This window comes from Pangasianodon hypophthalmus, chromosome 30 (assembly GCF_027358585.1).
Source record: "Pangasianodon hypophthalmus isolate fPanHyp1 chromosome 30, fPanHyp1.pri, whole genome shotgun sequence".
Taxonomy (NCBI): domain Eukaryota; kingdom Metazoa; phylum Chordata; class Actinopteri; order Siluriformes; family Pangasiidae; genus Pangasianodon; species Pangasianodon hypophthalmus.
Window position 1 is genome coordinate 12,549,362 of NC_069739.1, and position 12,479 is coordinate 12,561,840.

At 39.0% G+C, this 12,479-nt stretch overlaps 1 protein-coding gene across 1 annotated transcript in view; it reads left to right on the plus strand.

Moving 5' to 3' along the window:
* The first annotated feature begins 10,067 nt into the window (after positions 1-10,067).
* Positions 10,068-12,479, plus strand: part of LOC113528801 (putative C-type lectin domain family 20 member A) — a 30,175-nt gene continuing 27,763 nt past the window's right edge. Inside the window, exon 1 of the mRNA XM_026917524.3 lies at positions 10,068-10,535. The gene's annotated coding sequence lies outside the window, so the exon portion shown is untranslated. The remainder of the gene's footprint in view (positions 10,536-12,479) is intronic.

Sequence of the window (12,479 nt, forward strand, 5' to 3'; positions counted from 1 at the left end):
CTCTTTACACCTACGACTGAATCTGTAACATGACTGCTGATGTGTTGCAGACACGTCCCCAAAGCAGGCTGAAAAATATCAGCCCCGATGCAGGTGAAATCTGACACGCCTGTCACTGATAGGCTGTGTGACTGCACTGCAGTAGGCTCGTTAGGGCAGATTAGACGTACATTGGGCCGATTAGCTCACAGCGTTGTTTCATACGGCTGCTGGTGAACAGAAATACAAACTCATCCGTTTTAAGATGTTTGTTAACTGAAAATAATCTAATGTGGGTGTCAAAAATGAAACCTCATACTGAAATTATTAAATCTTTGAAGGCTCTGCTGCTAGCTCTTTGATACCAGCCTCTCCTGGGCGTCAGTGACATTTCAGAAAGAGAGATAAAACAAGCTTTGGCCAGACAGTGTTTCATGTTTCAAGTTTTGAACATTTATTTATTTAACTTTTAACTTTTAAGAACTTTTTTCTTTTCTCAAAATTTGTTTTGGTACTAGAGCTCATTTAGATTCTGGATCACATTAAGAACTTTTATTTGGAGATGCATATCAAAAAGTCACTTAAGTTCACATGCTTCCAAGTCTTCAGTTTCTACTTGACTAAAGTTCACTGTAATTTCAGGTTACTCCTTTTTTATTGAAATGAATTTAAACCTCTTCTGCTCCATGGCTGTGTTTTAGGACTATGAGGCAGAGCGTCAGGCTCACAGCACCCTGAAGTCTCAGTACAACGACATGAAGGAAACTTTAACACACAGAGAGGAGTTATTAAAGGTAAGTTTCTCCCTCTCACTAAGTTATGGCTGCTGTTGTACACTGTGTGTCAGTTGTGGACCAGAAAAAAAATACAGCACCTCTGGGCATTTCGAATATGGATGTTTAGAAGATGGTTTTATGTTGCTTTCGACTCGAGGTCACTACTTGTCAACTTGGGGTCATCTTCTTAACTATGAGTTTCTTCCCAGTTTACGGACTGACGTCCACATGGTTCCTCACAGCGTCAGAAGTAAACAATATAGCGCTTCTGACCTTTAAATGAGTTGTATGTAAATAGAATAATTAGCTTTAGAAAAATCAACAAACAGACATACTGTATAGCTAAATCTATAACACTGACTATACAGTTCACTGTTGAAGAGGAAAATATATATCACTCATCACAGTTAGCTGGCTAGCTTGAGCCATCCATGTTTTTTTCCATTAAAATCTAAATAATAAAATCTATATTATCTACAGGGTGTCTGAAAAGTCAGGAACCAATAAGAGTATCAAGAAGTACCAGGAAGCACTGTCCCTACCCTTTCACCCAATGTTAATGCTCTTTTTCACCTGTAAGAAAAAAATATATAAATAAGTGTAAATAAATAAGTAAATAAATGCAAAATCACATTGTAGCAACTCATCACAACATTTATGTAGTTTAACTCCCATTGGTTCCTGACTTTTCAGACACCCTGTATATGTGATTTAAAATATGGTTAAAAATATATTTAAAAATTTATTTTGAATTTAAATATAAATTGACTCCTAAACTGTATCTAAGATTATATAGCCAGATTTGATCAAAATTTAGATTTTGGGGCAACCGTATTTCCAACTTGTCTAAGCTTTCTTGCCATTAATAAAACAAAATCCCCAACACATGATATATTTCTGAAATCCTACTTGTGAAGGAAAAAAAATGCTTGTATCCTGTCTAAAGATCCATGGCTTTGTCAAGAATGACATGAAAACCATTTTTGGCTAAAAAAATATTTGGAAATCTGTGACATATTTTCAATGGCTTCATTGATTTTCATCCTCAGTGACAGATTTAAAGCCTTATTTATTTGTAGCGTACTTATTCATGGCATCAATAAATCACACTTTAATAACAGGTATGTGAAAATCTTCTGCAATCCATCATCAACATATTCTAATATTGTATGGACACAGTAGATTCAGTAAACTGATTATATATCGCCCCCATATCGCTACATCTTCATTCTGCTGTTAGGGCTGATTATATATTGCTGCCATTTACTTATTTATTGGCACCTCTGGCTTTAGAACTGATGTTTTAATAAACATTTTCATAAAGTGTAACTGCAGAGGCTCATTGAAGACATTAAGCAGTAAATGTTTCATTTTTACCCTTTTTTAACCTCTTTTTAAGTTTTTTTTTTTTTCATATAACCACTACTGCTATTGTGAACTGTGTGTGTATGTGTGTGTGTGTGTGTGTGTGTTTATTCCTGTTTAGTCACAGTGTGGTGACATTTTGTCCTTTGTTCCCAGAACATTTCAGGCTATTCTGAAGAGTCATGAGTTGAGTCCTCGGAAATGTCTGAATGTGTGTGTAGAAGTAAATAAAGCCAGCAAGCTTTGGTTGTTGAACTTCCAGGTCACTCTGGCTGAAGCTGAGGAGAAATACGAGCAGGTGATGGAGTCCAATGCTCGGCTGGAGACTGAAAAGTTGGACTTGGTATCCCAGGTGAATACACTGTGTGGCTCAGTGCAGCAGTTGCAGGAAGAGCTCTCTGAGACACGCAGGAAGCGTGACGAGATGGCGACAGTAAGTGAGAAAATCCTTACATTAAGCAGTTCCTTTATAAATAACATGAGGACTCATGACATTTGTGCTGCATGATGAGTTACACCACAGGATATATGTACTTGAACAAAATAAAAATTGTATTTCTCATTTAAGATGATTTTTTTATTGAATAGAAGTGGTGGATTGTAGATGTGACCATTCAGCACTCAAGTTAGAAGCTCTTTTGCCCCATTTTAGGAGTGTGCCGTAGGGCAGGGTATTCTCACATTTGTGAAGTCCAAGGCTGATGCACAAGTAAAAATTTTAAAGCAGAAAACAGAATCACTGCAGGTAAGCTTTTCTTCTCATTAAATCACAACTGTTAATGTGATTTGTCCCCAAAACATTTCAGGCTGCTCTGATAAATGATGCATCAAGTCCTCAAAAGTGTCTGAATGTGTGTGTAGAAGTAAATAAAGCCAACAATCTTTGGTTGTTGAACATTCCAGGCCTCTCTGGATGAAGCTGAGAGGAAATACGCAGAGGCGATGGGGTCCATTACTGAGCTGGAGAATGGGACGTTTGACCTGATGGGTGACATGAACATACTGCAAGAATCAGTGAATGATTTGGAGGAACAGCTCTCTGAGGCCCAGAGAAGGTGTAATGAGGCAACAAGGGTAAGTGAGAAAATCTTTGCATTAAGCAGTTTCTATAGAAATAATGTGAGGACTTGTGATGTTTGTGCTGCATGATGAGAAATTTAAATTGTATTTCTAGTTTAAGATGCTACTTTTTTGAGTGGAAGTGGTGCGTTGTAGATGTGAACATTAAGCACATGTTTGAACCTTTTCTGCTCCATGGCTGTGTTTTAGGAGAGGGAGCGAAAAAGTCAGGAGCTGAGGGAATTAGATTCCAAGTGGACTTTGTTTAATGAAACTGTACTAAAGGTAAGCTTTATTTTTATGAAACTAAGGCAAAATCGAGTCTGAGCCTTAATCATGAGCATTCCCTCCAATTTTTAACTCCATATCTGAGTCACTGTTTTTGTAATACAGAGGCTCATGAATTCACATGTCAGTGTTCACCATCATGGGAAAACCTTATTATCCAGTGATGGGAGTGAGGAACTGAAGGCAGATTTCAGAGAGACCGAAGCAGATGCTTGATTTTTTTTCTCTGTATACTTTTCAGCCCATCTCTTCACAAATTAAATCACCGTTCATAAAAATAAAGAAAAAATAAATCCGTTATCGAATAAAAGTGAACCACATTTAACTGATCAAGCAATTTGTGAATGTGTTGCATTGGATGCGCATCAAACTTAGACACTGCTTAGACTTTTCTAAAGTACACACAGAACCGGACACTCTCTGCACGGGACCACTGTCACTGTGAGACTCCTTGATTACCCCCATGTTGAGTATGGACCAGAGTATGGACTCTTCCTGAGCTGCTTGTTTTTTGAGTTAGGGTAAACATATGAAGTGTAAAACCACCCCCCGCGGGAGTCTCAGTGAGGTGTTCTATGAGATAAGTTTTAGCTTTACAGAAATCTGGATGTAGATTTTGATCCCTAATGACCAAGTCTGAGATGACAGTGATGGGGAAAAACCCAGTGACAAGAAACCCATAAAAGGGAATCCATCTTCTTCTGGGTGACACCGGATAGTGCAATTATGAGTCACTCAGATTTGTTTTGATACAAGTACTCTTTTAGACAATTAATCTCATTATGAAATTTTATTTGGGACTTTCGTTGTTTGCAAAACAAAAAGTCACCTAAGTCCATGGGTCCAAGTCCTCAGTTTCTCCTTGATCAAAATTCACAGTGCTTTGAAAATACTCCTTTTAAATTGAAGTGAAGCAACCCATTTAGCACTGAAGTGTGAACCTCTTGGTTGTGTTTTAGGATTATGAGGACGTGTGTCTGGCTCACATCACGTTGATCTCACAGTACAGTGAGATGAAGGAACAGCATGAGAAGTTACTAAAGGTAAGTTTTTCCTCTCGCTAAGTCCTGCCTGCTGTAGTACACTATGTGTCAGTTGTGGGTCAGAAAAGTAAATCCAGTACCTCTGGGCATTTCAAAGAGGGTCTGCTATTGTGAACTGTGTGTGAAGGCTCTTCATGTTCATGATGAGCAGCACTACAGTCTGAACAGACCTGGTGACTTTTTGTTTTCTCTCCTTTTAACACTATAATAACAAGCGAGCAGGTACATATAATAAAACTAGTGCCTTTTACAATCATACAGGAAAAAATAAAAATGAAATACCTGAACAATGGAAATGATGTTCCTCAAGCAACATTACGACCTTTTCACACCTGACGCAGCTCATGAAGAGCTTGTTAATTAGGTAATATACTAACAGGAAAATCCTTGCAGACCAAGAGAAAAAACATAATTTTACCACAAAACTCCTTTCCCCTTCAGTGAACCTTTCTCAGAAAATGCTTTTCTCTGCTTTAGGTCTGACTGCTGCTTTAGCTGCACAAACAGAAAAGTGTAGTTTTCAAGTGTCTCTCATATCACTTGAGCAGGGGTCAAAAATCATCATGCTATGGCTAACCTGTATTAATTGTCACCTCTAGCTGATGTGTAAATTTGGAACTGACTGAAAAATCATAGCATAATAATACAGTCCATATTTCAGGTTTAATTCCAACACACAACATCTGTTTAGTACACATTTTCAAAAAGTGGAACTGAAGAAGCTCACTGTAGATGTGAACATTAAGCACTGAAGTTTAAACCTCTTCTACTTCATGACTGTGTTTTAGGACTGTGTTGAATGTGTGTGTAGAAGTAAATAAAGCCAAGAGGCTTTGGTTGTTGAACTTCCAGGTCACTCTGGCTGAAGCTGAGGAGAAATACGAGCAGGCGATGGAGTCCAATGCTCAGCTAGAGAACGAAAAATCGGACCTCATATACCACATGCACAAACTGGGAAGCACAGTGCAGCAGCTGGAGGAAATGCTATGTGAGGCAGACATAGCTTGTAATGTTATAAAGCAGGTAAGTGAGAAAATCCTTGCATTAAGCAGTTTCTTCAAAAATAATGTGACGACTCGTGTTATCTGTGCTGCGTCAATGATGAGTTATTATTGATCAGTGCTGTTACGTATGTCATATGATGAGAATATAATATAATAACAGAACCCCCACTACAACATCTCTGGAAAATTTCTCATTGTCTAACAGTGAGCTAACACAGAAGTTTTCTCCACCCTAGACTGCCACCCCATTAAAGCGATCGAAAAAGTCTGAAAATTACTACGTTCTGCTTACCTTATTAATGAGCCTACAGAAATGACTACTACTAAATGACTATTATGCCTACAGAAATGACACATTAAACGTCAAAGTGGAGGAGATAGGAGCTGTAATTTTGTTTTGAAAAGTGATGTGGAAAAAAGATACCTTGCATGATTCATTATAAACTGAGTGAATTCTCACTGAAAGCATATTCAATGTTTTCACTTGTCTGTATGACCGGCTTTTGTATTAAAGAACAATAACCAGTATATAATCCATAATTCTATGAATCACTGATAGACAATGCTTTGACAAAAACATGACAAAAAAGCGTGCCGTGGTCAGCCGCCTCTGCAACCCTGCATGCTTAATGCTTATTAATGTAGCAAGTTTCTCATACCCAAGGTGGCTGTACAAACAAATATACACAAGTACTGTAAAAATGTGGTACACAGATATGTACTCCCTTGAATACTCACAGTTAAGCAGTACATCCCAATTGAATCATGGGAAGCATGCAGCACATCAGGGAGCTGGACCAGTGTTTCCAATTCCATGACTGGACACCGGTCCTGGAAATGTCTGCGATCCCCACAACACCAACATGCCTCCCAGGCCTTAACCCTGCAGCCAAAGCTCCCTGAGTGCCCACCTTTTCTACTGGGACCTTGCTGAGGCTAGTACATTATATGGCCAAATGTTTATGACTACCTGACCATCATACCCATATGTGATTGTTGAACATTCTGTTCCAAAGCTGCTCCTCCTTTGCTGTTATAACAGCCTTCATTCTCCTGGGAATGAATTCCACTAGAAGTGTTGCCGTGGTAATTTCTGCCTATTCAGCCAAGAGAGCAAGTGAACTCTTAGTGAGATCAGGCACTGCTGAAGGCTTGGAGCACAGTCTGCGTTCCAGTTCAGACCAAAGGTGTTCAGTGGGGTTGAGGTCAGGGCTCTGTGCAGGTCACTTGAGTTCTTCCACACCAACCTTCACACACCATGTCTTCATGGAGCTTGCTTTGTGCACAGAGGCATTGTCATGCTGGAACAGGTTTGGGCCTCTTAGCTCCAGTGAAGGGAAATCTTAAATCTGTAGCATACAAAGACTTCCTCTACAATTGCTTTCAACTTTGTGGCAACGATTTGGGGAAGAACCACATATGGGTGTGATGATCAGGGGTGCACATACTTTCGATAATATAATGTACCTGATGATCTCAAGTACATTAAGTGGTTGAAAGTATATAAACTCTAACAATATGGAAATGTAATACCAATGTAACAATATGGCAAGCTGTGTTTAGTACGAGGCTCTCAATTCAACGCATCTGGGTATTGAACAATACGTTTAATGGACTAAATAATAAAGTTTATTTGTCATAAAATAATGTGTCCCAGTTTTGTAGATCGTTACACCACTACACAGCATTTGTTTAATACACGCTTTCAAAAAGTAAACATAACATCATGTAAACATTTTTATTTTCTCCATGGCTGTGTTTTAGGATTGTGAGCGAGCAAGGGAGGCTTACAGCATCCTGAAGTCACAGTATGAAGAGACATTAAAACAGCGTGATGATTTACTAAAGGTAAGCTTCTCCTCTCATTAAGCCATGAATGCTATAGTACTACTATTTAAAGTTTAACCCTCCTGGATGTATTTTAGGATTATGAGTCAGAGTGGGAAGCCTCAGAAATGTAATCATGACTGCAATTGTGACCTTCCAGGTGTCTCTGGCTGAAGCTGAGAAGAAATACGAGCCAGCAGTGGGGTCCAGTGCTCAGCTGGAGAGTGAGAACTCGGACCTGATGTCCCAGGTGAACACACTGCAAAGCACGGTTCAGCAGCTGGAGGAAGAGCTCTCTGAGACACGCAGGCAGTGTGAGGAGATAACAATGGTGAGTGTAAAAATCCTTACTTCAGAAATATAGCAATAGAAATGTGAGGACTTGTGAGGTTTGTGCTGCATGACGGGTTACACCACAAGCTATATGTACTTGAACCAATTAAAAATTGTATTTTATATTTTAAGATGTTTCTTTTTTACTGAATGAAAAGTGGCTGATTGTGGATGTTAAAATTAAACACTCAAGTTTAAACCTCTTCTGCTTCACGGCTGTGTTTTAGGAGAGGGAGCGAGAGCGGGAGGCTCACAGTATCCTGAAGATGCAGTACAATGAGATGAGAGAAACTTTAATACGGTGCGATGAGTTACTAAATGTAAGTTTTTCCTCTAAATCATGACTGTCATGGTAAAGTGTGGTATACAGTATATGGTAACTCTGGCCATTTCACACATGAATATTTAAAAGCAAATATTTAAACGTCTACATGATCATCTTACTACATTAAATCTGTATTTTATTTTCACAGAACCATCGCATAGCTCTTGGATCCGAGGAGCCTGTGGTTTTATGAACCCCAGATAACTGCTTGGGGTGGTGTTTAACACCTGGGTAAACAAAGTCATTTACGGTGTTATAGTATTTAATGTAACTTAATGTAATTATTTGATGTGCATTTAATGTAGCATAAATGTCATTATGGTTTCTGAACATACTTGTCAAGTTCCTGTTAGTGCTCGCCTGTACTGTATACTGTAGTAGGGGAATGGGAGTTGTCGTGAGGGGGTGGGGAGGGGGATATTGTGGCCCCGGAGCCGGCTCTAGGCGCCTGTAGCTCCAGGGTGGCCTTTGGGCCTTTGGGGGGCACTGGAGCATTGAGCATCTGTGAGCTGCTAGATGCCGAACTCTTACCATACTAACTAACTTACCATACGCCGCCAGAGCCAGCAATGACAAGTGTGGCCTGGCTATTGGTTTAATTTATGGTTAAAAAATATACCTAGCGCAGTGACAGACATGGTGTTCTTGTGCGTCTCAATTGTGGGGCTCAGACCTCGGGCTGTCAGGAGGGGTTTGTATTGGAGTCTAAGCCGCTGTTAGGAAATGGAGGAAGTACTTTCTGGCCTATTAGCTCTGATGGTTCCAGTTGTTTGAAGGAAAACGGAGTGGAATGCCACTCCAATCTGTTAGCACTGGTGCAGCTGAATGGGAGGATCAATTATTCGGCAGGAGGGCAAGGGAGCGAAGCACACACTCCGGCCCTGTAGTCCTGATAGCTCAGAGCATGAGATGGAGCAAGGCACTGGAAAGATAGCAAACAACAGCTTAGCTATATCAGACACAGTGAAGTAAATGCTAGCAGTAGCAGCTCTAGTGTAAGCTCGGACAGAAAAGGTTATGAATATCCTTACCACAGTGGGAGAAAAGAAACTGTAGAGAGAAATCTGGACTTCTGGCTTTGGAGGACAGAAAACTGTGACCCCGACTGAAGTCACAAGCTGCCCAGGATAGCTCCGAACTGTACAAGTGGTCTCGTCACGTAGTGATGTTTACGTTCAGTACTTACAGTAAGTATAAATCATTGATGTCATATGACTTTGTGATGAAGGTCTTGGCATACACACACAAGAGAATATCCAGGTGTTAATCACTGCCCCTGGTGGTTGAGAGGGGTAAAACGCAATAACAAAAAATCAAATCAAACCTGTGTTGTTTTAATCAAGTCGTCTATGACAGATGACTTTATTTAACTAGTTTAAATAAATTACTCTTCCTGCATGTGAAAGCTGTATTACTAACACTTTAATCTTAACCATCCTCTTCTGTGAGATCTCCAAATTCAGTTCAGTCTTACTGTATTTTCTGAATCTTGAATTCATTTTTCTTAAACATGCTGCAGTGAAGTAATTTCAGTTGAGGAGGTCCTTTACAAGAAAATACGGTTTATGTTTTTTTCTAATTTTTGACCTTTGTTCAGTCAGAAAATTGAATACATATTACTATTTTTTCAGAAAGTTCTTTTTTTTCGAAGATTCCGGACAACATGTTATCCTGAAATTAATTGCTATCTATTTCCTTCTATTTTATCTAATAATTTTAAATTAGTTGATAACTGAGGTGTTCAGTATTTTGTAAATATTTCTAATTCTGGAAAAAGATGTTAAGAATAAAAATTAATTAAACATGTTCATGTAAACTACTTAAAACTTATTTTTTGCCCAGCCATGGTTCAGTGTAAGACTACGGTCAAACCCGCCAAGACCATCTTATTTCTTTTCTTTTATTAATTTAATGACTCCAGTTCCCAACATGCACCGCAACCTCCAAACATGGCCGCCCTGGACTCCATTTCCCACCACACACACTACCTCACTCTCAGTCGCCGGACTTTTGATTGTGCACACCTGCGTGCAATTACACACACACTCTTTAAAAGAGACTCTCGGTTACAAGAACTTTGTGAAGTATACACTCAATTTCTTTGTGTCTTTGACATTACTAAGCCTGTTTATTCTCTTGATCTTGACTTTGTTCTTTGTTTTGTGCATTTTGTCTACTCTCTGACATCCTGTTTATTGATCCCCTGACCTCTGCCTCTCCCTGGTTTTTTGATTATTGCTCTGTCTGCCACTCTGCCACCAAACTTCCTTTAGAACATGCCGGAACGAGGTAAGCTTGGTGGCAGAGTGTCTGAGAGAGTTCTGTGCGTACCCTGCCCATGGGAGGAATTGTGCCCAGTCCTCCTGGTTGTTGGCACAGAAAGTGTGCAGGAAGCGTCCGATCTCTACTTGGCCATTGTATTGAGGGTGATAGCCAGACATCAAGCTTACCGAAACTCCCAGTTTATCCCTTGTTCCCTGGAATGCTAACCCCACTGCCTCACCTGCGGTGGACAGCTGGTTCTTGAGACGTGTGTGTGAGTAAAATAAAAGATTTTTTTTTTTTTCTTGTTAATTTAGCGATAAATGTGCAACCGTTGGTGAAATTATGTCCTCGATCTCGATGCTCCCTTCCCACGCATTGTTGTACACCGTCTCCTATTATTGTTTCTTTTCTTTGTTATTCTTTTTTTTTTTTGGTCTGTTTTTCCTTGTTTTTTCTTCTTCTTGGTCAGCTAACATTTACATAAAACCTTTAAAACTCTCCACCTGTCTCTGTAATTCCACACGAATTAATTCTAATTGTGGATTCATTCAAATTAAGGGCAGATTTTTCGCTTAAATAAAATATATAAGTTCAACAAAATGTAAATAGGTAAATGATAGCAGGTATGTCCATATTCTTTACACGAGTGTGTGTATAGTTGTGGGTGTGGCTGGGAACAGGTGTGTATGATTAGAAGTCTGGTGACTGAGTGAGTGATGGGAATCATAGTCTGTGGCAGCCATGTTTGCAGGCCACAAGGCATTCTGGGAACTGGAGTTTGCTGACACATCACCTTATCATAACTCCCACATCTTATTACGCTGTGCAGGTTCCATATTGTTAAAAATGTAGAAACAAACTGGAGACATCATGTTAATTAAACAACAATAATGTTTAGGAGACCTGATCAGTGCTTAACAATATGATCTTCTGAACCTCCAGAGTCCAGGCACATAAACAATAATAAAAACAAAAGGCTTGTTCATCTGTAATCCCTATCCTCAAATTTTATCTTCTCTAGATAATATCTACAGTTACGTCATTATCGCACAGAATGAATTAGTCTTCACTGTTTGATGAAATACACTGCTATCTGTTCCTCTTCTCTTTCTAAACGGAAGCAGCATTTAGTCTAAATTAGTTATTACATGAAAAATGATTTACGGTCAGCTGCATTAGAAGGGAACAGAAAGACAACTGCGTTTCGATAAGAGATTATTTTGCTTATTCTTGTGTAACATGGAGAAAACACTCATTACAGGGATTTGCTCAGTGATCTCCCATAAATGCACTTTCATGATACTGTCATATAAAATCTTACAATTACTGCAAAATGAAATACAGATTATTATTTATGTGACTATATCATAAATTTAAATGACACCACGTTTACTGAAAAACATTATTAAGAAAATATTAAGATGTCATCACGTAGCATCACCACAAGATGGCAGTGAGGTTATGTCAGTTCTTCTGAGAGAGGCCCTCAGATACTTCCTGTTTTAACTCCAAGAAGGACTTTAAAGTGATCCTCTACTGAAGTGTTGCATAATAATGGCACAGTAATACTAATAACATTAACTAGTAATAATTAGTAACTTAATTATTAGTTTCACTTGTAAGTTGCTTTGGATAAAAGCATTGACTGAAAGAGATAAATGTAAATGAGGTAAATGAATAGTCTGACAGTTTAAAATAAACAGCAGCTTTTATTTCAAAAAGTAAAAGGGCCAAAAGGTTTAGTTTTGGTTACTGAGGTTAAGGTTAGGGTTAGATTTAGGAATAGAGTCCATCTGGCTTGGTAAGGAGAAAGGTGTGGTGCTCTCCTGATGTTCTCCAGGTTCTGATGGTCTGTGTTGATGATGGATAGAGAAAGGAACAGCGTGATCGCTCCTGGTTGCACGCTTCGTAATTTCTCTCAGCCAGTGACAGCTTCAAGGAAAAGTACACAGAGTTACTGAACTTTGGGGGTTTAAAGGCAGTGGTCTATATGCTAGTGAAAAACCCATCTCACAGGTATCTGCTCAAGAAAAACCTCGCAGATGTGAACTAATAGGAGTCTAGTGTATTGCCATTACATTTCTGCATAAATAGTCCTTGTAATGATCACATTAAGCACTGCAACATTTGGTTTAATTTAACAAAATGGTTCATTATTCAGCAGCACACAAAACAGCACTTGATCCAGCACATGCTGTTATTTTACTTTCTGTTT